Raw genomic sequence first — 25,695 nt, forward strand, 5'->3', positions numbered from 1 at the left:
GGAGGGTCACGAAGATGATGCAAGGGCTGGAGCACCTCTCCTATGAAGACAGGCTGAGAGAGCTGGGGCTGTTGAGCCTGGAGAAGAGAAGGCTCCAGGGTGATCTTATAGCAGCTTTCCAGTACCTAAAGGGAGCCTACAGGAAAGCTGGAGAGGGACTTTTTACAAGAGCGTGGAGCGTGTAGTGATAGGACAAGGGGCAACGGATTTAAACTGAAAGAGGGCAGATTTAGGTTAGATATAAGAAAGAAATTTTTCACTCTGAGAGTGGTGAGGCACTGGAACAAGTTGCCCAGAGAAGTTGTGGATGCCCCATCCCTGGAAGTGTTCAAGGCCAGGTTGGATGAGGCTTTGAGCAACCTGGTGTAGTGGAGGGTTTCCCTGCCCATGGCAGGGGGTTTGGAACTAGATGATCTTTGAGGTCCCTTCCAACCCAAACCATTCTATGATTCTATGAACAGTTTTATAGTGATCTGTTCTTTTGGAGCTGCAGAAATAGTGCACTGTTGGTTTTGGGTTTTCTTCTTACTGACCAATCTATGCTTAAATTAACATTAGGGCATGTTAGCTTGTTGGATTTTTTTTTTTTAAAAAAAATTTAGATTTGACTCTCAGGTTTTAAATGTTTCAAGTCTAATTGTAGTTAGTGCAGTTATCAATGCAATTTTACGTTCTTAGACAGTAAGTGTAATTGGCACAGAAAGCTGTCTTTTATTGTAAATGTTTTAAACATGTTGTGTTAAATATGTTTTTCGATTTGGGATAGATCATAATTCCTGAACAGATAAGATTTTATTTCATTTTCTTTAAAATATCAACAGTATGTAAATAAAATATGCTTTTTGGATGTAAATCTTAGAAATCCACAGTGAATGTAGGTTATTAATAAATAATTAATTTAAATCTTTATGTTCAATGTTGTGTACATACAGTAAAACTGCTTGCTCTTTTGCTAAAAAGCCATAGGAATGTAACTGAAATTACCTAGATTTGAATGAACCTTCTAGTACAGTGTATTATATTATAAAAGTAAGTGTTTGTATTCCAGAAGAACTATTAATTTGTTACTAAGACCTTGAATCACTTATTCTAAGTCAGTGATTTAAGAGCTCAAAGTTAGGGTTGAGTAGGTGGTCAAAAGTCAGGTTGGATGATAATAAATCGACCTGTTTATTAAATAGCAGTGTGGAATTGGTGGAATATCTCAAATATACATTTTCTAAATTTCTTATTTCAGCTATTTCATACCAGAAATTAGGAGAGCATTAAGTGCATTTAGAGGCTACCATTGTCCAGGATTAACACCATTCCAAACTAAATATTCTTTTAAGGGTTGGGTTTTGGTTTTTTTTGAGGGACTAAGGAAGCATATGCCTGACCTGGAAAATCATAGTTCTAATTTAGCTTTTATACCATATATATGTTTTCTCGTATAAAGTATTAATTTAAGCTAGGTGGGTTTTTTATCTTGTTCAATTACTCTACATCTATGGTTTGTTATTTACATCCAACGATTTGTCTCTATTTTCTACCCTCTTCTGTGACTTCAAACAAAATAAAATAAAATTTCACAATTAACACTACTTTGTACATTTAATATCTTCTGTGTCTTCTTCCCAGCTCCCTTGCTGCTGTTCCTGGACTTGTAAAATCATTGCTATGAAATCCAGTTGGGAATGGTAGTAGCAGACTATTCAGTTTATTTTAGCAATGATTTATACATGTCTTGCTAGTTAATAGGAAATGTATTAATGAACAGTTTTTCAGGTTCAGTAGAAAGAAGAAACAATATAGGTCTTACTTTAGATGAGCTTTTCTCATGAGATCCAAGCAACTACTGGAATGTTACTGTGAAACAGTCTGTCTGTAAGCTAGTGAACAGCACTGGTTTGACCTTTATAGTGAATAATCCATGGAATATGAATGGTAAGGCAGAACTAGTTTAGGCATACAAAGTTAACAATGTTAAAATGTTATTTGCTTTATCTAAAGATTCCCAGTACCTGAAAACTCCTTTGAAGTTATATTAAAACTGGGGACTGTGGAGAAATTTTCCAGCTGCTGCAGCATACTGTGAAAGTTCTTTCCTCATGCAGTCTAGCTGAGAAACACCTGTAGCTTGTTACACTGGGAAAGTTGTTTTGAAACAGGTGCTGTAGCATTCAGCCAGTCACTCTGAGAGGTGGATGATCAAGTGGCCAATAGCCTTGACTCATCTGGCGAACCACGTGATTTGTAATTAATTAAGGTGGGGCATTTCCTCCTAGAAGGTGGGGTGTTTCCTCCTAGAAGTAGGGTATTTCCCTCTGGAGTGCTGGAGGTGCATTGGCCTGCTTTGAAGCTGCAGCCTAAAGCTTTCTCGTTGCGACATTTGGTGACCCCGACGTGATCTGACTGCAACTGAATTCAGAAGGTACGTGCACTCCATCCTGGGGCTCCAGGGACAGAACTTAGACTAAAAAGATGGGGCAAAACTCCGCCCAAGAAAGCATGATGTTTTCTGCTTTCAAATCTGTGATAACGGATGCAGGAGCTGATATAAGTGATAAAACTCTTTGTGAATTGTGAAATTTGGCGGCAGAACATGAATGTCTAGTCGATCTTAACACTGCCTGTAGCCCAGAAGCCTGGAAACTGCTAGGGCATAAATTAATACATGAAATTGTGTTTGGAGATAAGAGCGTAGTCGACCTGCTACGTACATGGGGGATCCTGCATGACATAATGCAAAAATGAACAGCAGGAAGAAAAGGAAAAGAATTACCGGGTTCTGATGAATCTGTGGGTGAAAGTTCCGAAGGGGACAAGGAGTTATCTGATGGGACACTGACCCCAGACAGCACAGGCAGCATACCCGCTGCGTCTCCGCTGCCCTCAGAGACTGAGAAAGTTGTGGGGACTGCATGGGTATCCTACCCTTCTCTGTGGGATTATGTTCCACATGATTTTGTGATGCCGGAATATCTCTCCGGGCAAAGCAAAGCATTGGAGCGTCCCCCACCCTTCGCTCCAGCGGCCCACCCTTCCTCCTCTGTGCTACAGCTGCCCGTACAGCCAGTTACTTTAGCTACTACAGCAGGATCTGTCCTTCCTACGGCTCCGCCATTCGCTCCTCAACTGGGCCGGGCACCCACACTTGCTGCTCCACAATCGGCCCTGGCGGCGCCGCAAGGACCGTTCACGCCGTTCCCGGGCGAAACCATGGCGCCCTGGTCTTCCGCGGCTCCGTTTCCAGCGCCTTTGTGTCCCATGCCATCGCCCATAGGGCTCGGCTATCTGGCACATGCACCAGCATGCGGGTATTCTCCAGTACAGGTGCAGACGGCGCAACCACCAATGGTGAATTTCTTGACACACCAGTTTATGGCAGTCTTGCAAGAAATATCACAGCAACTTGTGGTACTGACGGAGGTGTTGCGGCAGGCTACTACTGCTGGACTTGGCTGGGATGACTTGGGCTGGCTATGCCAACCGGCCCGGCAACAGCCCCAGAAGTGGCACTGAGCGCGGTGCCGGCAGCCCCGGTGGTGGCACCTTCACGGACAATGGTGTCGCTGCAAGCTGCATTGCTGTGCGTAGCTCCGCAACCATCTACAGCCTCCACTGCTACATTGCCCGCTGGTCCGGCCCCTGTACCCTGCCAGCCTTCTTCATCTGTGAGACCATTGGACATACTTCTGCCCGACAACGTAAGCAGTGTTACTATGGACACACTTACTACACTGCGGAAAACCGTGGTGCCAGTCAGACGCTGGCAACCAGTAACACAGCTCGCCCACAACTGTCCTTGGACGGACAGAATGTAAGGTGACTGTGCGTCTGAAAAATTCAAAGCAGTTTGGGAAGCGGTCAGGAGGCGGGCTCTGGAGGCTGGGGACTGGGATTTGATAGAGAAAGTTGGCATGCCTGAATACGAAAAGGGACCTGAGCAGGTTGTTCAAGGAAGTAGTGAACCCACAGAGGATATTATCCAAGCCTTTCCTGTGCAGAAAGCGCTTCCTAACTCAGGTCAGTCTGACAAACATGAAATTATCTGTTGAGTGGTCCAAGATCTACAATCCAAAGTGGCACAATATGGGCTGGGTTCTCCTCAAGTCATGCAGATTATTAGAGTGCTAAACACTGACGTGCTCTCTCCATTTGATATTAAGGATTTAGGTCAGGTATTATTTCAGCCTGTACGATATACAGTTTTTGAGGCCAATTGGAGAAGGATGGCTGAAAGAGCTGCAGCTGGGAATATGCAACTACCTCCAACTGATCCTAGATATGGAGTTGCAGCGAATGCTCTTATGGGAGCTAATGCTTTCTCTGATCCTGATGTTCAAGCTACCTGGCATTCTCAAGTCCTTGAGCAGGCTCAGAAAATTGGTATGGGAGCCCTATTAAAAGGCATGGACATGGCTGCTCCTAAAACACGATATGTGAAGATATCTCAAGGGCAGAAAGAGCACTTTTTATCTTTTGTGGAGAAGATTGCTGCAGCCCTCAAAAAACAGGTCGAAGATGAGACCCTGAGGCAGCTATTGTGTAGACAACTAGTGAAAGATAATGCCAATGACAAATGTAGAAGAATCATAGATGCTTGTCGTGGTTTTTGGACTGAGGGTCGAGACAAGAACCGAAAAGGGAGCACCCACCAAACATGGTCTCGGGCAAAACATGACTCAGGCTTACTTCTTAAAACGAAATAATTTATTAACAGTTACAAGAGACACAAGGGAACAAGAAAACCGGTTACTTGAGAGGAAGAAGAGAAAACAAGGCCAGATCTTAAAACAACACCTCCCCACCCCCTATTTTCCTTTCGTTCCTGGCTCTGCCTTCCCCCCAGCGGCGCAGGGAGACAGGGAATGGGGGAGTAGAGGTCAGTTCATCCATGTTGTTCACTGCCGCTCCTTTCTTAAAGGAGGAGGAGTCTTTACACCATTTTTCCCTTGCTTCGGTGGATCCCCTACTCACAAAGAAAAAGTCCCCAAACTTTTCCAAAGTAAGTCCTGCCCGCAGGATTGCAATCCTCCCCATGGATCGCACCAGTTCGGGCTTTACCAGTCTCGGCCTCTTAGGGAGCTGCTGCCACTCGCGTCGGCGTGGGTCGTCCCACGGTCTCCAGATGCCTCCACGACCTCGTCGTGCATTCCATGCCCCATTATCAACAGTACCTGGTCGCGCATCCCCTGCTCCACGACCTCTCCTGGGCTCAGGCATCTCCTTCCCGACGTGGGTTTCTCCACAGGCCACGAGTGGGTCGCTGCTCCGCCGAGTACACCCTGGCTGCAGGGGGGCCGCCTGCCATCTCACACCGATTTGCAAGGGAAGCCTCAGCTCCAGTACACCTCCTCCTGCTCCATCTTTGCTGACCCGGTCGTTGTGGTTGTTTTCTCTTAGATATTAATCCTCTCTGGGGAAGCTCGGCCCGGCGGGCACCCCGGGAGTGGGGCGCTTACCGAGTCCCCCATGCGGCTCCCCCGGCGCCATCTTGAGCACATGGCGCCGGCCCGGGCCCGAGCGGCCGCTCGGCCGGGAGCCGGGAGCGAGGGCAGAGCCCTCCTGCTCTCCCCTCGCTCCTGAGCAAAAAGCCTTTCCCGCCCCTTTGTCCCAACTTAAATAGGGCAATTCGCAGAGGCGCCGCCTTGGCTCAACCTCCCCCGGGGGGGATGGGACTCAGATCTGGTGGCACAGGGAGCAAATCCCCTCCCCTGCCACCAGAACACCCCCCCACACATCAAACTATCACAATGCTTTGCCAGGGGAACCCACACTAACATACATGGTCGAAGCCTGCTCTAAGGTAGGATCTGAGGATCATAAATCTGCTCTGGCTGCAGTTCTGTGGCCTATTCAATTCAAAAATTCTGATCGTGGACTGAAAAGGCAACTTAAGAGTGAGAGCAAGCAGAAAGAGACCAGACAAAAGAGGAAAAATAAGGACAACAGGAGAGCTGCTCGCTGTGAGAGATGCAATAGGCCAGGTCACTTTGCAAAATACTGCGAGTCTATGTACCATGCCAATGGACGACCCTTGACACGTTCGGGAAACTCGACCAGGAGTGTAATGGGGATGTGCGCTCAGACACAAATATCTCCCCAGGGCATGGCACCAACACAGGCCTACTCAGCCAGCTTAGGGCCAGCACTCAGGGATCAGCCGGGGTGGATGTACACACCGCATCAACAGTCATCTTAGAATCCTGTCGTGTTTATAAGGTTCCCTTGGATGCATTTGGACCCCTAGGACAGGGACTGAGTGCATTACTGGTAGGAAGATCTAGTGCCACCATTCAAGGGATCTTTGTGCACCCAGGCATTATTGATGCTGACTTTACAGGCCAGATTTGTGCTGTGGTCTCCACACCCACCCCCCCTGTTACTATTCTGGAAAAGACTTGAATTGCTCAACTCGTGCCTTTCAAGTCATGTGTTCCCAAGACAGAACAGCGAAGTCGCAAAGATAGTGGCTTTGGATCTACGGGACTTCCCCAGATCTTTGGGACCGCAGACATCTCTAGCCAAAAGCCGCAGATGACATGTACCTTAATTCTACCAAATGCCCAGCTGTCCAAGATTCAGCTCCGAGGTTTGATTGACACGGGTGCTGACGTGACAATCATCTCTTTCTCTGCATGGCCTCCCACATGGCCTTTAGCCCCTGTGGGGTCAGCCATTGCAGGGTTGGGAGGAACCACACGGAGCTATTTAAGCAAAAGACCTGTGCTGATGAAAAATGCAGAGGGGCAAACAGCTACAGTTCAGCCCTATGTCACTGCAACTCCGCTTAACCTCTGGGGGCGGGATGTATTGGCAGCTTGGGGGGTACGGATTGGGACAAATTTTTGATGGGGGCCACTGTACTGAAGGGTGCAGAGTATCCTACGTTGCCTTTGCAGTGGCTAGAAAGCAAATCCATCTGGCAACCCCAGTGGCCTCTACCAAAAGAAAAATTAGTCGCCCTTCATCAATTAGTTCAGGAACAATTAGAACAGGGACACCTTGAGCCTTCCACTAGTCCCTGGAATACTCCTGTTTTTGTAATTAAGAAAAAATCAGGGAAATGGAGATTGTTGCAGGATCTCCGAAAAATCAATGCAGTAATGGAAAGTATGGGGGCATTGCAGCCTGGTATGCCCTCACCCACCATGATTCCAGCAGGGTGGGAAATCCTGATCATTGATTTAAAGGATTGCTTTTTCACTATTCCTTTACATCCTAATGACAAGCCAAAATTTGCCTTGTGCCTGCAGTTACCTCATCGCAGGTTCAGCATTGTTATCCATGGAAGGTTCTACCTCAGGGCATGAAGAACAGCCCAACTATCTGCTAATGGTATGTTGCTCAAGCTTTGTCTGGAATCCGTGAGCAGTTTCCTGAGGCATACTGCTACCATTACATGGATGATATCCTGGTGGCAGCATCCTCCCAGGATGAGCTGCTGAGGATACAGCCTCGGCTGCTCGCTGCTCTGCATTCTTATGGATTGCAAGTGGCTCCGGAGAAAGTTCAACAGCATCCTCCTTGGAAATATTTAGGAGTCAAAATTCTGGATAAAACTGTACAACACCAAGAGGTGCAATTCTCGGGTTCTATTAAGACCTTGAATGATGCTCAGAAATTGCTGGGTATCGTCAATTGCTTACGTCCTTATCTAGGGCTAACCACGGCGCAACTTGCGCCGCTCTTTAATATTTTAAAGGGGGACCCCGAGTTGAATTCACACCTTGGAAACTGACTCCTGAAGCGCAGCGAGCACTGGAGGAGGTTCAACAGGCTGTTTCTGCGCATCAGGCTTTATCGAGTGGATCCCTCCACTGATATCACTGTTTTCATTACCACTCCAGATTTTCACCCTACAGGTATTGTTGGCCAGTGCAATAAACAGTGGCCTGATCCTTTGCATATTCTGGAATGGGTCTTTTTGCCACATCTGCCAAAAAAGACAGTACCCACATTGTTTGAATTAATCGCTTGTCTGATAATCAAATGCCGCCAACGGTGTCTGCAATTAATGGCAGCAGATCCTGCAACAATTGTTCTTCCAGTACAGCAGGAACACTTTGAGTGGAGCCTTACTAACAGTGCTCCTCTGCAAAGTGTGCTGCAAAATTTTTCGGGACAGATTGCTTATCATCTGCCCTGTCATAAATTACTGCAATTGGCAAAATCGACAAGCTTTACCTTGCATCCAAAAAATAGGCGGGTGCCAGTACAAGGACCCACCATTTTCACCGATGGGTCTGGGAAAACTGGGAAAGCTATTGTTACCTGGAAGGAGGAATCTGAGTGGCAGGTGCTGGAAGGCCACGAGTCAGGCTTAGCCCAGTTGGTTGAACTGAGGGCTGTTGCCATGGCTTTTCAGTGGTTCTCTCGGGTACCTTTGAATTTGGTCGCTGATTCTGCTTACGTAGCGGACATAACCCAACGCTTAGATTGTTCGCTTTTGAAGGAAGTGAATAATGCGGCTCTGTTTTCACTATTGAAAACTTTGTGGTGTGCAATTCAAGCTCGAGTTCACCCATATTACATTTTGCATATTCATAGTCACACCGATTTGCCAGGTTTTATAACAGAAGGCAATGCCAGGGCTGACATGCTAGCTAACCCTGCGTGGGTAGTGCCTCAGCCTGACAAAATTGCACAAGCCAAGGCATTACATAGTTTTTTCCATCAAAGTGCGCATACCCTGCAGAAGCAGTTTCACTTGACGCCAACTGAGGCTCGGGACATTGTCAGCACTTGTGCTAACTGTCACGGACTTGCTGCACCTCTGCCATCGGGGGTAAACCCCAGAGGCCTAAAGGCCCTGCAGCTTTGGCAGAAGGATGTAACGCGTGTTCCTGAGTTTGGCAGATTTAAGTATGTGCACGTGTCTATTGACACTTTCTCCTCAGCTATGTGGGCGTCTGCTCATACTGGGGAGAAAGGTTGCGATGTCATTGCCCATTGGAAACTCTTTTTCGCGATCTTGGGCGTGCCCTTTTCTGTGAAAACGGATAATGGCCCGGCCTACGTCTCACAGAAGACGCGGCAGTTTTTACACCTATGGAGCGTGAATCATACTTTGGGTATTCTGCATTCTCCTACTGGCCAAGCCATTGTTGAACGCGCTCATGGCACTTCGAAGCGTGTTTTAGATAAACAAAAAGGGGGAATGCATGGAGAAACCCCACAGAGTCACCTAGAAAAAGCATTATATAGAATTAATCATCTTACAGTGCCACCAAATTCAAATAATCCTGTTATTTTGAATAGTTTTCTTTCATTGCAGTCTTCAGGTGAGATGCACCTGCCTTGAGCGAAAGTCTGGGTATGGGACCTACTCACTAAAGAGTGGAAAGGCCTGTGTGAGCTTATCGCTTGGGGTTGTGGGTATGCTTGCGTTTCCACAGATACTGGGGTACGATGGCTGCCTGCAAGATGCATTTGCTCTGACCTGTGGCACCAGAAGCAAAACAGGCAACCTTCAAATGATGGCCAGAATGCGGATCATCAATCGAATGATCCTTCTGATAGAGATAATGACAGAAATGTTGGCCATCAGCCTGGACCTTCTACAAGTAGAGACTGAACTTTAAGTCTCTTTATGGAGTCAGAATGGTAGAACCCTTAAGGCTATTTAGAATTAATGACAGAATGTACAACTGGGTTTACTAGATGTATCTCCCATGGCATTGCTGGAGAATCTCTCTGCCCCCTTTAAATTGGTCTTAAACAAAAAGGGGAAATTGTGGAGAAATTTTCCAGCTGCTGCAGCATGCTGTGAAAGTTCTTTCCCCATGCAGTCTAGCTGAGAAACACCTGTAGCTTGTTACACTGGGAAAGTTGTTTTGAAACAGGTGTTGTAGCATTCAGCCAATCACTCTGGGAGGTGGATGGTCAAGTGGCCAGTAGCCTTGACTCATCTGGCGAACCACGTGATTTGTAATTAATTAAGGTGGGGCATTTCCTCCTAGAAGGTGGGGTGTTTCTTCCTAGAAGCAGGGCATTTCCCTCTGGAGTGCTGGAGGTGCATTGGCCTGCTTTGGAGCTGCAGCCTGAAGCCTTCTCCTTTCGACAGGGGACCACTTTGAGACGGTGAAGAGGATTTTTTTAACCCTTTAAAGGTTCACATGCTGTTTTTTGAATTGCTGTCTAATGAAACAAACCAACCATTGGACAACAACTATAACAAAGGCCCCACACAAAACCCAACAAATAGTTTTGTGTGATAGACCATTTTCACAGTTGTTTGGCGTGCTGCTTTTTTTGGATGTTGCAGCCTTTGCTACGTGAAAGAACAGTGATTTCAATTTCACACTTCATCTCTTAGACACTGTTAGTTCTTGATTGTACTTGAAACATCTCCCACCAAGGCTGGATACTGAAGTTGTAAATTGGTATGTTCAATCTGAACAGAAATGCTGTATGGAAACCTTATAGGCATGGAAAATACGATTTATTTTGGGTGTTTTTCCTCCTCCTTCCCTTTGCAGGTTTTTAAGGGTGGCAAGTGTAAGATGCATCTTATACTCAGAAAATGTTGCTGTAGTTGTTGTACATGATGCATGGGTTTAATTGGCTCTGGCTGAGATGAATGAACTCCTGTTGGGAAGTACTAGAATAGAAAATTTAGCTGTTAGATGAAATCTTTGAGAGGAGAAATCATGGGGTTTCTTTGTTTTGTTTTGTTCTGTTTTTCCCTAACTTTCATGGCTGCAGACCCGGGACTGCTGCGGTGGAAGTTTGTAGCCAAAAGCTTAAAGCAAAATTGATTCTGGTTTCTTCTTGGTTTAATTGTATGGCACGTTATGGATGAAAAGTAGCTTGAAATTGTTTTGGTTTTGAAATTGTGTTTTTAGTTGCTGTACACAACATTTCCTAAAAATGAAAACAAAAAATAAAATGAGAAGTTCAGCTTCAATTTCTGCTTTCAAGGAAACCATCTTTTATGGCTATAGGTAGTGGCCTGGTAGGTTTGGAGTGTTTTCTAAACTCCTGAAATCTTTATGGAACTGTGGTGACAGTTCCAAGATTTACATACATAGTGAGTTGTAGAAAGTGCTCTAAGGGCAGAAGTCTGAAGCTAGCTATTTCACAGAATTGCAGAATGGTTAGGGTTGGAAAGGAACTTTTGGAGGTCATCTGGTCCAACCTGGTGTTTGCCCAGGACCTTGTCCAGATGGCTTTTTGAGGATCTCTGAAGATGGACACTCCACCGTCTCCCTTGGCAACCTATGCCAGTGCTTGGTCACTCTCACAGTGAAAAAGTGTTTCCTGATATTCAGAGGGAAACTCCTGTGCGTGTTTGTGCCCATTGCACAATTGTGCCACATTGTGCCTCTTGTCCTGTCACTGGGCACCATGGAAAAGAGCCTGGCTCCATCTTCTTTGCACCTTCCCTTCCACATGGTGTGTCTGAGACAGTCAGAGCTTTCTCAGCCTTTCCTCATAGGAGACATACTCCAGTCCCTTAATTGTCTTCATGGCCCTTTGTTAGACCCTCACCAGTATGATGATACTATCTCTTTGGGCTCCCCAGAACTGGACACAGTACTCCAGGTGTGGCCTTACCAGTGGTGAGCAGCACTCTTCTACATGGATTATAACAAAGAACCTCTTACTCAGTACCAGGGTCCTGGTTAATCTTTTGACTGCGTGCAATGTGAGAGAATTTCCAAGGGAAAGTATAGTTTAAATACAAAGCAAACAAAAAATGCTTCAAAACGCCCACCCTAATTTGCGTGCTATGCGTGTGCTCACTGCTGTCTCTGCGGAGTGCAAGAATCGCCTGCGCTGGCGGGGCGAAGGGTGGAGTCGTGCGGTCATCGCTCCCTGCTCACTGGCTATGGGAGAAGGTGAATTTCCTGGGAGAAGGGGCAGAGACATGCCCTTTTCTGAGGGCCCAAGGTGAAGGTTTGTCCTTTCCTTTCTGCCCTGGAAGCCAGCATGGCAGTAAGGGGGGAGGGGGAGGGCAGCCCAAGCTTCTGGGCAGGCTGGTCTCACAACCTGCCCCACCCCTACTGGTGTCCCAGAACTGGTAGTGGTTGATGCACATGCATCAGAGAGACTCTAGCCTTCACAAGGCTGCCATATCCCAGTCCAGTCAGGCGAACATGGGGAGCTTGACCCTCCCCATACCACCTTAGTCTTACAGAAATAGTAGTGATAACAGTATGGGTGGATCTTGGCCAATGTCTGGTGGCCTCATTACACTCTGGGCAGAGGTGTTTTGGCTTGCATTGTCTCTAACTGCCAATGGGAATATGGAGAGTACGGATAAGATTTGGTCTTAATGTGCTACTTAATGACACAAACTTAAAACTGTAATTATAGCTGTCTTAAGTGTGCTATGTCCAATTTGATTGATTTTTTTTTTTTGCCTACTAAAGCCAAATAGCAAAATTGTGATTGAAGTCCAAATGCTGTTAATGTGTTTAAAAGCTGCAAAGAATGTGTTCTTATGTTAAAAGCAGCTTGTATGTGGCCTGTATTTTCTGAAAGCTAGATTCAGAACCAAAACAATCCCTTCCAGCATTATAAGTTACACAGTTACATGTCGATTGGGTTAATCTTCAGTATTATATGTACATGTTGTTTAGTTAAGACTATTTCATTCACTTCAGATAGAAAAACTGTTCAGAAGAATACCAATATACAAAATTCAGTTATCTTCAACGGGAAAAAAAAATATGAACCAGTTGACAGTCTCTCCATGACTATGGGGAATCAGTTATTGCCCAATATAAGATCAGTAATAGACAGTGGACTCGTAACTGAAATATTTAGTCAAAATAGTCCTGTTATTTCTGAAAACTTTAATCTGGAAAATGCAGTAAGTGATAATCCCATTGAAGAACGATTGCTGTCTAGTGAAGACAACCATTTATACACTGTAAATGTGGGAGAGACTTTGTTAGATCACTTCAAGTATCCTCTTACCATTGAAAATCAAAATACAGTAGTAAAAATTGAAGTACATCTGGATGGAACAGCAGTTGTGATAATGAAGATCTTGAAAAATACAAGGAATTAAATCTTCCAGAAGAAGCTGAATATATGCACTCACCTTATCGGTCTTCAAATGACACCCACTTTCTTCTGTAGCAATGCAGCATAAAAACTGCGGTGTTCCAACTTCAAGCATTTTCTCTCTAGAAGGGACAGTCAATCAAAATGTCAGTGATACAAGTAAGATTAAGTGAAATAGGAATTTTCATATATTCATGCTTACTTGTGACTTAAATGGGGAGAATTGCCATGTTAAAACATAAAATGTATCCACATAATGTTTAAAGTTATGTCATAAATTTTATACTTTAACAAACTTGGTAGTAAATACAGAAATTTCTGGTTTATATTGTCAGAAATAGCATGCAGTGTGAACATATGGTTCTGACTGCTCTTCTTTTTTGTCCATGTTATGAGCCATATTTTTAGATGGCTAAGTAGTTACTTTGCTCATTAAAAAAAATCTTACCGTGTCACAAATATGCCCGCTTTGGTTTTATATATTACTGTCTGTAGTAACAACTATTATCTAATTGTACAAATAGGATATTAATTTTTGTTCTTTAGTTCCACAAGTGACACACTTGTCATCTTAAAATTTATAATCCAAATGAGTTAAAAAATAGTTTATTTGCAGCAGTGAACAATAGCCTGTATTGTTAAATGTCCATGGTGAAAGTAATTTTGTAAGAGAGAGGGCTTTTCCAGTACTTACCACGTTTGGCAGTTTTTTCTGTATAGTTTGAGGTCACATTTTCCATGTTGGATCTGTTACTATCTAGAGAGGTATGCAGCATAAAACTTCTTGTGATGCTCACAGGACCAAATCCGTCTGCTTAATGCAAGCTATTCATATGTAGAATACTTACTTGTCCTTGCATCCTTTTTATGACTGTAGAATATCTTCTGAAGAAATGTCCAAATTTAAGTTTGCACTGGGGCTGCTTCTAGAGGGGCACTGAGGTTTCCTGTGAGAAGCTACCTTGAAATAATTAAGCATACTGGTTGACTATTTTTTTCCATGTAAATATTTTGACAAGCAGTGCTGTTCTCAGATTCAAAACCCCAAAGCATTAAACACCCTCCAAACTCACAAAAAACACTTGGTTAAAAACGAGGTCTGGCTTTCACTTGCAGTATCCACCCCCGTCCCCCCAAGGTGCCAGGCTGAAGTCAGGTGGCAGTGATGGGGCTCTGTCTGTACAGGAAACTTCCTGACGCAGAAATCACTGCTGAACCTACCTGGCCCAGTGTGTTTCCCAGAGGTATTTCATCCTGAGATGCTTGAGGTCTACCATGACAGATGCTTTGCATGTTTTGGTTTTCTTTCTCATTTCAGGGTATGATTATAGTTTAAAAGTATCACTGGGTTGGAAGGTCATTTACATGCATGCTCAATATTATCTGTAGTTCTTTAATAATCGAGACCTTCAATCTTTTGTACTGTTAATAAGATTCAAAAGACTAGTGGAAACCTCTAGAAAATAAAGATGTGATTAAGGCATAAGAGTTGCTTTCTTCAGAGCCAGTTGAAGATAATGAAAATTTGTTAGTCTCTTTACAAGGAGCTAAAAATGAGATTTAGAAAAAATCTGACCAGCTCACTTCCTAGTGTTCTTACACTTTTCACACTGTATCACATTTCCTTAATCTGCCTTGTTTCTTGGAGGTATTAGAACAAAATTCTGATCAGAATATAAATAATTTTATTGAAATAAAGCAAGCTGATTGGTTGTTTCTATGCTGCTTGCTTACCCTCCTAAGCTGTTATAAGAGGAAGCACAGCACACACAGATAGAGACCAAATTGTCTAGTTCAAATAATCTCAATTCTAATTTGAAACTAGAAAATAGTTGTTTTCTGCCTTTGTTCCATTTACTGTTCATTTGGTTTGTATTTGAAAATATAATGTAGATATTAAGTATGATGCTGTTGTAGTTGTACATGCGTTAGATCTGAACCATATGTTGAGCAGAAAAAGCAGAAATAGTATTCAGGGTATATGATGGTATCTGATAATGCTGAATAGGCCGCAGCATTTATATGCTTAATTATGTCATGAAAATGTATTTTCATGGTTACTTTAAGTCAGTTTTTTGTTTATTCATTTGGCTTTTAAAAAATGAATCATTTAATGCATAAAATATTTATAAATAAAGCATTCTTTTCTTCAGGTGTTCCAATTATTCATACCTCCAGTTGCAGGTGAGAATGAATGTATTTGTCATGATCCATTTAAAGGATTCCGAAACAGTACTATGCAGTTATAAAACTTGACCAATTGCTTAAATGGTAAGTGCCCCAAGTGATTGATGTGGATTTAATTTTTTTTGCCTCTTACAAGCCTAGAGAAGGATTTAAATAGCTAAAGAAATTAATTTCTGGATTTGACAAATTGCAGTGTGAGCCTTTTCTGCTAATGGTAATATAACTAAGAATGTTTGAAAGGAGAATGGACCACTGTTTGTTCATCTATGTTCATGTTGCTTCAACCATGTGGTTCAGTCTTACTTTTGATTTTCCCTTCCTCTAATACTACTTCCCCATTCCTTCAGGGGACTCTGAAGAAGATATTCCTTCTTGCAGCACGATTTTTTTTTTTTTTTCTGATTGAGTTGAACAATGTTTTTATTGCACTTTGAAGTTTGACAACCAGTTATGAAAGTTAGGTGGTTTGCACTGATGCTGCTGATGACAGTGAGCAGTCATTTGATGTGTTCTGCCCATAACCTGTACACAATCCTGCTCAGGGTTAAACTGACTGTTAGTTTTGATCTTACAAGGTAGTTTATCCTGAACTTAAATGAATTTTACCAAATGGGCACAATAAACCATTTAAAGATCTCAGAAAGACCCAAACTGAAGTCTGTTTTTCCCAGCAAGTCTGTTACAAAGGAATATTAAATATTTCTTTCACAAGAATGTAATGCTGTAGTGACATCAAAATCTCTTTTATTAATGCTGAAAAGGAGTTCTTGGTGAACTGATCTTTTTGTAAAAAAAAGCAAATAAATTTGCTTTATTTTATGTAGTAGAATATTCCAGTGATATCTGTGGCTTAACTCAGACTAGTGCTTCTGTCTGTGATGGAACAGTAAGTATGCAGGCAAGATTTTATTAGTATGGGAAGGATCTGTCCAAGTGTTGAATGTTTAAAATGGAATTTATTCTAAGTGCCAGAGAATGAGGTTCTTTTAAACACTGTTCTATCTGATCTGCTGACAAAAGAGAGGGAAAGAAAAATGTTGGTCTGTAGATTTCCTACACTGCTACAGTGTGGAGGAAGGAAGAATAGGATCTGGATATTTTGCCTGTTTTCATTCCTGTTGGCTCAAATTTAGTTGGCTCCTGTCTGCCACTTGCACATTCTGGGTCCAGTTCAGGCCAGTTAGGGAGGGGGCTCGCTTCTCCTAAGGCCAGCTGAACACAAACTGCCTCATGGGACTCTTGCCAAATCCCCTTGGGCAGCTGATGAGTATTTGAGCCTTTGTCACATCTGCAGTATACATAAAGGAACAGAGCTGAGGACGCAAAGCTAGCTTTAATACTACCATTTCCCTGCCTACGGAGAGATGTTCTTTGCAACTTAATTATTCTCTTAAAATGCTTGAATTTTTTGAACATAATTTCCTAGATATGCGCAAGACAAACTATATAAATTCAGGTGTTTCATGAAAGGGATATTTCTGAAAATTACTGGAATTTTGTAGCCAAGTTTTTCAAGGTTGTCCATTCAGTGTTTTAAAGTGTGCACTGAGAGGGGCAAGCTTCATCTTCATCACTTCTGTGAAGATGACACTGTAATAAGTTAATGGACCAGCAAGATAGGTGATAAATTGGTTTTTAACAAACGCAAGGTGGCATCTATGATAGAATGCCATGACACACAGTAGCTGATCACTATAGCAAAAGTTCATTATGGACAAATCTGATTTATAGGTATAACTGAATTTGCCGTCCAGTCTCTACTTCTTACTTAAACTAAATCCCAATGATCTCCAGTCAAGTTATATAATTCACAATTAGTTCTTGTTTTGAATGATTTGCTGTGACTATTGCCTAACTTCTCCAAGGCAGTTTAGAAATCTGTTGATGCTTCAGGATGTTGGAGACACTAAACGCCATTGTTATTGCGAAGTAAGTTACTGTTTATTGTTATTTTTCAGGAATATTTTTACTTGAAATATAAGCAAAAATCATTCTGCCATTGACAAGTAAATTAAATATTTTCAGTATTACATTTGAATACAATCCTTGCTTTAAAATAAGTGATTTATGCAGATGAATGTTTTAATTTATTGTATTTGCTTGGAATTTAAAGTAGATTTTAAATCAAGCTGTTAATATTTAAAACTCTATATTTCAGGCTGAGGTGAGGAAGGCACTTAGTCATGTTATTGAGAATCACCAAAATAGAGCAATTTTTTCAAATGTTGACAGGTCTGCCTGCAAGTTATTAGCATTGCACAGTGTAGTGGAGGAATCCAGATGTTCACACAGAAATGATTCCAACTCTGTGGTAATTACATCCTGTAATTGATAGCAAAATTATATGCTACAGAAAATTAATTTATTTGCACCATGCTATCATCAAGAAGCCTCACTTAGTAAAAGCTGTATCAAGAATAATAGAATCATAGAATCATAGAATCGTTAGGGCTGGAAGGGACCTTCAAAGGTCATCTAGTCCAACCCCCCTGCAAGGAACAGGGATATCTCCAACTAGATCAGGTTGCTCAGGGCCTCATCCAACCGGGCCTTGAACGTCTCCAGGGATGGAGCATCCACCACCTCTCTGGGCAACCTGTTCCAGTGTTCTACAACTCTCATGGTAAAAAATTTTTTCCTAATATCCAACCTGAATCTACCTCCCTCTATTTTAAAACCATTACCCCTTGTCCTATCACAACTGGCCCTCCTGAACAGCCTCTCCCCATCTTTCCTGTAGGCCCCCTTGAGGTACTGGAAGACCGCTATAAGGTCACCCCGGAGCCTCCTCTTCTCCAGGCTGAACAGCCCCAACTCTTTCAGCCTGTCCTCATAGGAAAGGTGCTCCAGCCCTCTTATCATCTTCGTGGCCCTCCTCTGGACCCTCTCCAACTGGTCCATGTCCTTCTTATGTTGGGGACTCCAGAACTGGATGCAATACTCCAAGTGAGGTCTCACCAGGGCAGAGTAGAGGGGGAGAATCACCTCCCTCGACCTGCTGGCCACGCTCCTCTTGATGCAGCCCAGGACGCGGTTGGCCTTCTGGGCCGCAAGAGCACATTGCCGGCTCATATTGAGCTTCTCGTCCACCAGTACTCCCAAGTTCTTCTCCTCAGGGCTGCTCTCGATCCATTCTCCGCCCAGTCTGTATTTGTGCCTGGGATTGCCATGACCCAGATGTAGGACCTTGCACTTGGCCTGGTTGAACTTCATGAGGTTGGCACGGGCCCACCTCTCCAGCCTGTCGAGGTCCCTCTGGATGGCATCCCTCCCTTCCAGTGTGTCGACGGCACCACACAGCTTGGTGTCATCGGCGAACTTGCTGAGGGTGCACTCCATGCCACTGTCCACGTCACCGACAAAGATGTTGAAGAGGGCCGGGCCCAACACGGACCCCTGAGGGACGCCACTCGTGACCGGTCTCCACTTGGACATCAAGCCATTGACCACTACTCTCTGAGTGCGACCATTGAGCCAATTCCTTATCCACCGAGTGGTCCATCCATCAAACCCATGCCTCTCTAGTTTAGAGAGAAGAATGTTGTGCGGGACAGTGTCAAAAGCTTTGCACAAGTCCAGGTAGATGACATCCGTTGGTTGACCCTTGTCCACCGATGCTGTCACCCCATCGTAAAAGGCCACCAAGTTGGTCAGGCACGATCTGCCTTTGGTGAAGCCATGTTGGCTGTCACCCACCACCTCCTTGCTCTCCATGTACCTTAGCATGGTTCCCAGGAGAATCTGCTCCATGACCTTGCCAGGCACAGAGGTGAGGCTGACCGGCCTGTAGTTGCCCGGGTCCTCCTTGTTCCCCTTTTTAAAAATGGGGGTTATGTTCCCTCTCTTCCAGTCATCGAGGACCTCGCCAGACCGCCACGACTTCTCAAATACAATGGCCAGTGGCTTGGCAACTTCATCTGCCAGTTCCTTCAGGACCCGCGGATGGATCTCATCAGGTCCCATGGACTTGTGCACCTTCAAGTTCCTCAGATGTTCCCGAACCTGCTCTTCAAGTACAGTGGGTGGTGGTTCATCCTCACAGTCCCTGCTAGTTCTTTCCACAGCTTGGGTGGTAAGACAAGAGGTTTTATCAGTGAAGACTGAGGCAAAAAATTCATTGAGTACCTCAGCCTTCTCTATGTCCCAGGTAGCCAGAGCACCAGTATCCTTCCGGAGGGGGCCTACATTCTCCTTGGACTTCCTTTTGTCCCCTACATACCTATAGAAGCATTTCTTATTGCTTTTTATATCCCTTGCCAAATTCAATTCCTTCAGGGCTTTAGCCTTCCTCACCTGATCCCTGGTCACTCGTACAGTTTCTCTGTATTCCTCCCAGGCTATCTGTCTCCGCTTCCACCCTCTATAGGCTAACCTCTTCATTTTCAGTTGGTCCAGGAGCTCCTTGCTCATCCACACAGGCCTCCTGGTCTTTTTGCCCGACTTGTTCTTCGTCGGGATGCACCTCTGCTGAGCTTGGAGGAGGTGCTCCTTGAATGTGGACCAACTTTCCTGGGCCCCTTGTCCCTCCAGGGCCGCCTCCCACGGCACTTTGCCCATCAGGTCCTTGAAGAGGCTGAAGTCTGCCTTCTTGAAGTCTAGGGTACAGAGCTTGCTGAGTGGTTTCCTTGCTGCCCCATGGATCTTGAACTCCACCGTGTCGTGGTCACTGCAGCCAAGGCTGTCCTTAAGTTTCACCTCACCCACCAGTCCCTCCCTGTTGGTGAGCACAAGGTCGAGCATGGCACCCCTCCTTGTCGGCTCCTCTATCACCTGCAGGAGGAAGTTGTCATCCACGCATTCCAGGAACCTCCTGGACTGCCTGTGCCCTGCCGTATTGTCTCTCCAACAGATGTCAGGGTGGTTGAAGTCCCCCATGAGGACCAGGGCTTGTGACCGCGAGGCTGCTCCTATCTGGCTATAAAGCGCCTCATCTGCTCTGTCCTCCTGGCCAGGTGGCCTGTAACAGACCCCTACCGTAACATCCCTTATCCGTCCCCGTCCTCTAATCTTGACCCATAAGCTCTCTGTCAGCTCGTCCTCCGACCCCAGGCGAAGCTCCACGCACTCCAGCCGGTTGCTGACGTAGAGAGCGACACCCCCTCCTCGTCTCCCCTTCCTGTCCTTTCTAAAAAGCTTATGCCCTTCCATGTTGACACTCCAGTCATAGGAGTCGTAGGCACTGCGGAACCGGGACACAGGAGAACCTGGCTCCCCGCCGGCGATGCCTCGCTTTTGCCTCGCTTTTGCCTCGCTTATTCCGCCCCAATCCAGCTCCCGGCCGCAGAACTCACCGTCCTTGCCGCCGAGCGTCGCTGAATCAAATAAGGCAGTCCCTTCCTTGGACTCACAGTCTAAATTTTATGTCGTTATAGTTCTACTTTATATAGATATAGCATATTATTTTCTATTTAACAGTTGGAAACAAACAAAAAAAAAAACCACAGAGTGAAGATTTCTTCATCCAAAGGAAAAGTCTTGATTTAATATCACAGCTAAATAAATGAGAAGAATCATGAACAATTAGAATGGCGTGTTCTGATTAGGGAACTGAATCTGAAGCCAGCACACTAGTAAATAAGTAGAATATGCTCTACAAAGCCCAATGAAGTAATTTAGAGAACTGAGAATCCATATCATCTAGACTGAGAAGCTGCAGTGTTAGATTCCAATTACTGCTTCCAAAAATAAATTAAAACTAAGGGTCAAAACCCAAGTATCTTAATGCATAATAATCCATTTGTTTGAGAGATTCCAGTCTGTGATTATGAAGCTTTATAAGACAGGTGGTACTCTTATGAAAACCTTTATATGCACAGAATTAGTTTCTCAGATGAAAACTAATCATTGATTCACTAATTATTCATTCCAGGTTATCTACCAGCTGGAAGGAGGTACTCAAATACTCTGTGTAACAGACAGTTGTGGCGCCCAAGAACTAATTCCTGAGTATCACGACCAACATAATCATCTTCAATCAGGTACAACAAAAATGAAAATTATCTGTAGCCTGTCGGATAATGTATCATAGATTGTTAATGTGCAACAGCATGTCTTAATGCAGCAACACTGGGAGAGAAGCCAAAGCTAACGTAACTGTCACTCGTTATTATTTAACTTTGGATTGTAACAGAAAAATTGCTGGGTGCTTCAATGTCATAAGAATGATGTAATGGATATATTGAATTTATTGAAAGTTTTTAATATACAGATTACTTTCTATATAAAGCACATTTAGCATATATTTGCATTTACCCTAGCTTGCCACCAAGTGTCAGTGTTTCTCTATAAATGAAAACCAGTAGTGTGGTCTATGGGTGTTCTTTACCCTTGGGATTCAGAAAGTCCCAGTAATATTTACATAATTCTGTGACCTTGAAATGCTATCAGTTTTTAAAGAAAATAATTTCTGAGGTCCTAAAGTTAATGCTATTTAGATGGAGTAACCCATTTTCATCTGAGCAGCAGCAAAGTACTTGAGTGTAGTTTAGTTTTAATTTAAATATTTCTTTAGTTAGTTATAGTTTCCTCAAAAACATATTAACATCGTTTATTTCATTATTTGTTATTATAATTTTATTACAGTGATTCATTTTGATGGCAATGTGAAAACAAAGCATTTTAATCTTATGCACGATACGAGCATAGATATTGTGCTGAGTGTGAGCATCTGTCAGCAGACGCCCCAGGTATGGAGCCTGTTAATTTATATTTGTCAGAAGCGAACAGAAAAGTAAACCTGGCACATTCAAGTTAAAGGTCATGTTCCTTTACAAAGTTCAAACTCATTCATGTGCTGTAATGTTAGGGAGCAAAAAGCTGAGGAGGAGTGCACTGGTATGTGTTGTTTAGTTTTCATTTGAGCTTTCTTCTGTTTTACTCATCTTACAGCAAGTAAAAGAATTAGTTCCAGAAATTATATCTAAAAGTTTCTAGGGGCTAATCTTGTCAATTTTTGAATTAAGCTGTCATTTGGCTTCCTTTTTTTTTTTTTTTTTTTTTTCTTCTTTCTTTAGATGGGAAGGAAGTAAGTACAGGTATAAGATTCATCTTGTAGTCTTACTATGACTGATGTTTGCTTTTCTCTGCATAGGCTAGGATGTTCACATACTTACATGTAGTTCTTCGCCAAGACTTACACAAGGACTTATTCATACAGCTATGATTTTCTCCCTGAGTTTTTTAGTAATTTTTTTCATAAACTAAAGACCACTGTTCCAAATGCTGCCTTAGAACTCTGGAAATTTGTAAAATAAGAACTCAGTATAAATATATTTAATTGTTTCTGGCATTTTTCTCATTTTAATGAAATATTTTATGTCTATGGTATTTGAATTTAAATCTACTTGATGTCATAGAGTTAAAACTTCCTATGCTCAAATTCTTAGTTGACAAATTGGTGGTGGGTTCTTCTTTCAGGGGTATTTTTGTGTGATCAGGTTTTTACTCTTGTTTTTGCAATGAGAAAAATATTTATGGAGAGAAAACTTCTAGGTCCTTCATTGACACTGTTGTGGAGTAAGCTTGGATTCAAAACTAAATTGTGGAGAAAGTGCTAAGAGAGGACAGATAGCCTCAGATAATTTTTGTTATTAACAAAAGAAGTTGAAGATACCAATTTGCCTGTATGCTTAATTCAAAAAATATCTATGCATGAATGAAACTATACACTGTGAGTAGTTCTGCTGTCTTCAGGTAAATGTCATCTTTTCAGATGTGGACAACCCTCTAACAGCCGTACTGGGGCATTTTTTGACTGTTACATGTGAACTGGTTCTGAATGAACCAGATGTAAAGAAGCTTTATCCTTTAAATAGTTAAGTACAATATACAGTCTTTTTCCTTTTCTTAAAATGACTTGTTAAGTCTATGTTGGGAAATAACAATTGTATGCATTTTCTAAAAGTTTAGCTAGTTTGGACAGATTAGTTCTGCACTCAGTATACTTTCTGTATATAAAGGTTTCCGATTTCAACATTTTCTAGAAGGAGTACCAGAATTCAAAATACAGTTTTCCATAAGAAATAATAAATTTATTGATTTTGAAACCTTGAATTTGATATTATATAGATCATGTTATTTCTGAGAACCAGTTTAAGACTCTTTAGAGGTGAAGGAAAGCACAGTGGCTTTTACCACAAGAAAGAGAATATTTTCTTCCAGTAGAATTTTTTACACTTTTTTCTCTTGATTAGGATATGAGTAATTAAGTTATTATAATTTTTATTGATTTTTTTTGTTATTATTGATGAAAATTGAACAGACAAGTAAAAATCTTTCAGATGTTTGGCTTCTCATGTGTTACTTCCAAAAGAGCTGGCAGCAAAAATCACTGCAAATTTTTATTTGTTAATTTTTGGTTTGTGTGAAGTGAATATGTGATGTTGGTACAAACACAGCAAATATTTTTTGGATAGCAGCTACTATCATAAAAGAGGGAAGAAAAAATTCAGCAGTCAGATCAAACAATGACCTAGGTAGGAGTCTTTCATCTCTAAAGGCTGTATATCTTCAAATTGGAGCCTAAACATTCTGGATCAGTGATGTAGACGGGCTTGTAATTATTTTCTCACTTTAAGCCAAATTAGTTGTTTCGTAGATTTCTTGTCTTTTTAAAATATATTAATTTACCTCTTCTTTATGCTCACCTAGATTAATCACCTATAACAGTGATTTACAATTGTTCACTGTCCCTCCATTATTGGTAATATCAGTGTAATCCTAATTGTTCTTCTCTGATCTCTCCCCATAATCAGTCCCTTATAAATCATATGTCTGAAGAGACAACAGATCTGCACTGTGTTTTCTTGGCCTGTTAGCTGATGTTTTTTTTTAAATTTTGCTCAGTCTTCAACCAATTAGATGTCATGTTGCAGCTGAACATAATGTAAGTCGTTAAGTTACTGGCCAGTTTCAATTGAGTACTGGAATTAAAAGCAACTGAACCTAGAATTACCAGTAAATTGAAAACAGTCCACCAACACTGCAGTACTGAAAGCTGTTCTTGGGTCTCTGCGTTGGGAGAAACAGGATTCCTGACATACTGAATGGTTTCCAAGAGACGCATGTTGTTTTCATGACTCTTCTAAGGAGAGTTTTTATCAGTAACCTTGGAAATCAAATTATCTCTGAAGCATTTTCTTTCTGTTACTTTTTCTCTGTTAGCTTACAAGAGTATTTTTTAAAAAGTGAGCATAAACAGGATATATGCATTTTATCTTCAACAGTTTGAAAATGGACCATTACAACCAGTAGCTAGCACTGTCACATTCCACCTAGAATCAAATCTGCAAGGGCCAATGAAAATGACTGCAGAGGAGTAAGATGCATGAAACTTCTTACATCCATGATGACTTTTGAATTTTAAACTGGCAATAACTCCTAGCCATTTTCATGTTGCATAGCTGCTTCTCTCTTATTGTAAAAATACAGTTGTGTAAGAATGCTTTGTGTATATATCTTGGTAGTCATGATGCCAATTGCTGGCAATCAAGACTATGTAACATGGTTTCAGGTTTTCTTGGGATCAGTGCAATTGTGCTGTCCATTTGCCTGAAAAACATTCAGTTTCCTAAGTTAATTGGTATGTTTCCAAATCTAATTAGCATGTGTTTAGCCTGTATTTCTAACACTAATGGAATTCTTTTAATAATACTTAATTGCAGATCATTTTTAAACCAAAGGCATATGCAAGCCCAGTGTGAAGGGTGAGAGAGCTTTGCAGTTGCACAACCATTACCAGGTTGTATGACTAAGGGCAGACCTGTCCCAAGTAGTGACAGCTGGTGGATAGAGGGATATTACAGGTACAGATATTCTCCTTTTCTCACGCACTCTGTGAGGCCACACTTGTTAAGTAGCACCATTATTGGTGTAAAAAAATAAAATCAGTATTCATTTTTTAAAAACTATAGAACAATCAGTTTTCATTGTAGTTTTTTTTTTTTTCCCCTATTTTTTTTCCTTTTTCACTTGTATAGCTTACCTTTCAGTCCAGGGATTACAAAGTCTAAGAAACCATGTAACTGCACAAAATCACAGTGTCTTAAATTGTAAGTAATTGTTTATCAACATTTAATAAATGCTAGTAACAGTGTGTAGATGAAAGGACAAACATACAAGAAATGTTCACTTTAAAGTGAACAGTACACACGTCAAAAATTAATCATCTGATACTGAGTTAGGAAGATCTACAGTTGATGTAAACTGTAGATCTCAGTTTACACAAGCTCAGAATTTGGTGCAGAGCTGTAAATGACTGCATATAATCCAAAGTATGAAAAATAAAAAGAGAAGCTAGAAGAATTGTTCAGACCATATCTGGAAAATCCTATGCAGAATCTAAATGCTGTATACTAAAATATATTTTACAAGTCTGTCTTGCTGCTGCTTTCTTAAAGCATAAATAACATGCAGAGAGATGTATAGACAGTTTGATTCATTGATGAACTGGGTGTATTTTACAAAACGTAGAATTGAAAGAGAGAGAGGAGCTCTTTGTTTAGATTT

General features: G+C 42.4%; 1 long non-coding RNA gene across 2 annotated transcripts in view; it reads left to right on the forward strand.

Annotated features, from left to right (window-relative positions):
- LOC147528499 (uncharacterized) overlaps positions 1-25,695 on the forward strand; it is a 131,784-nt gene that overhangs the window by 80,301 nt on the left and 25,788 nt on the right. The window lies entirely within an intron of this gene.

Source organism: Tauraco erythrolophus, chromosome 6 (genome assembly GCF_009769465.1).
Source record: "Tauraco erythrolophus isolate bTauEry1 chromosome 6, bTauEry1.pri, whole genome shotgun sequence".
NCBI lineage: Eukaryota > Metazoa > Chordata > Aves > Musophagiformes > Musophagidae > Tauraco > Tauraco erythrolophus.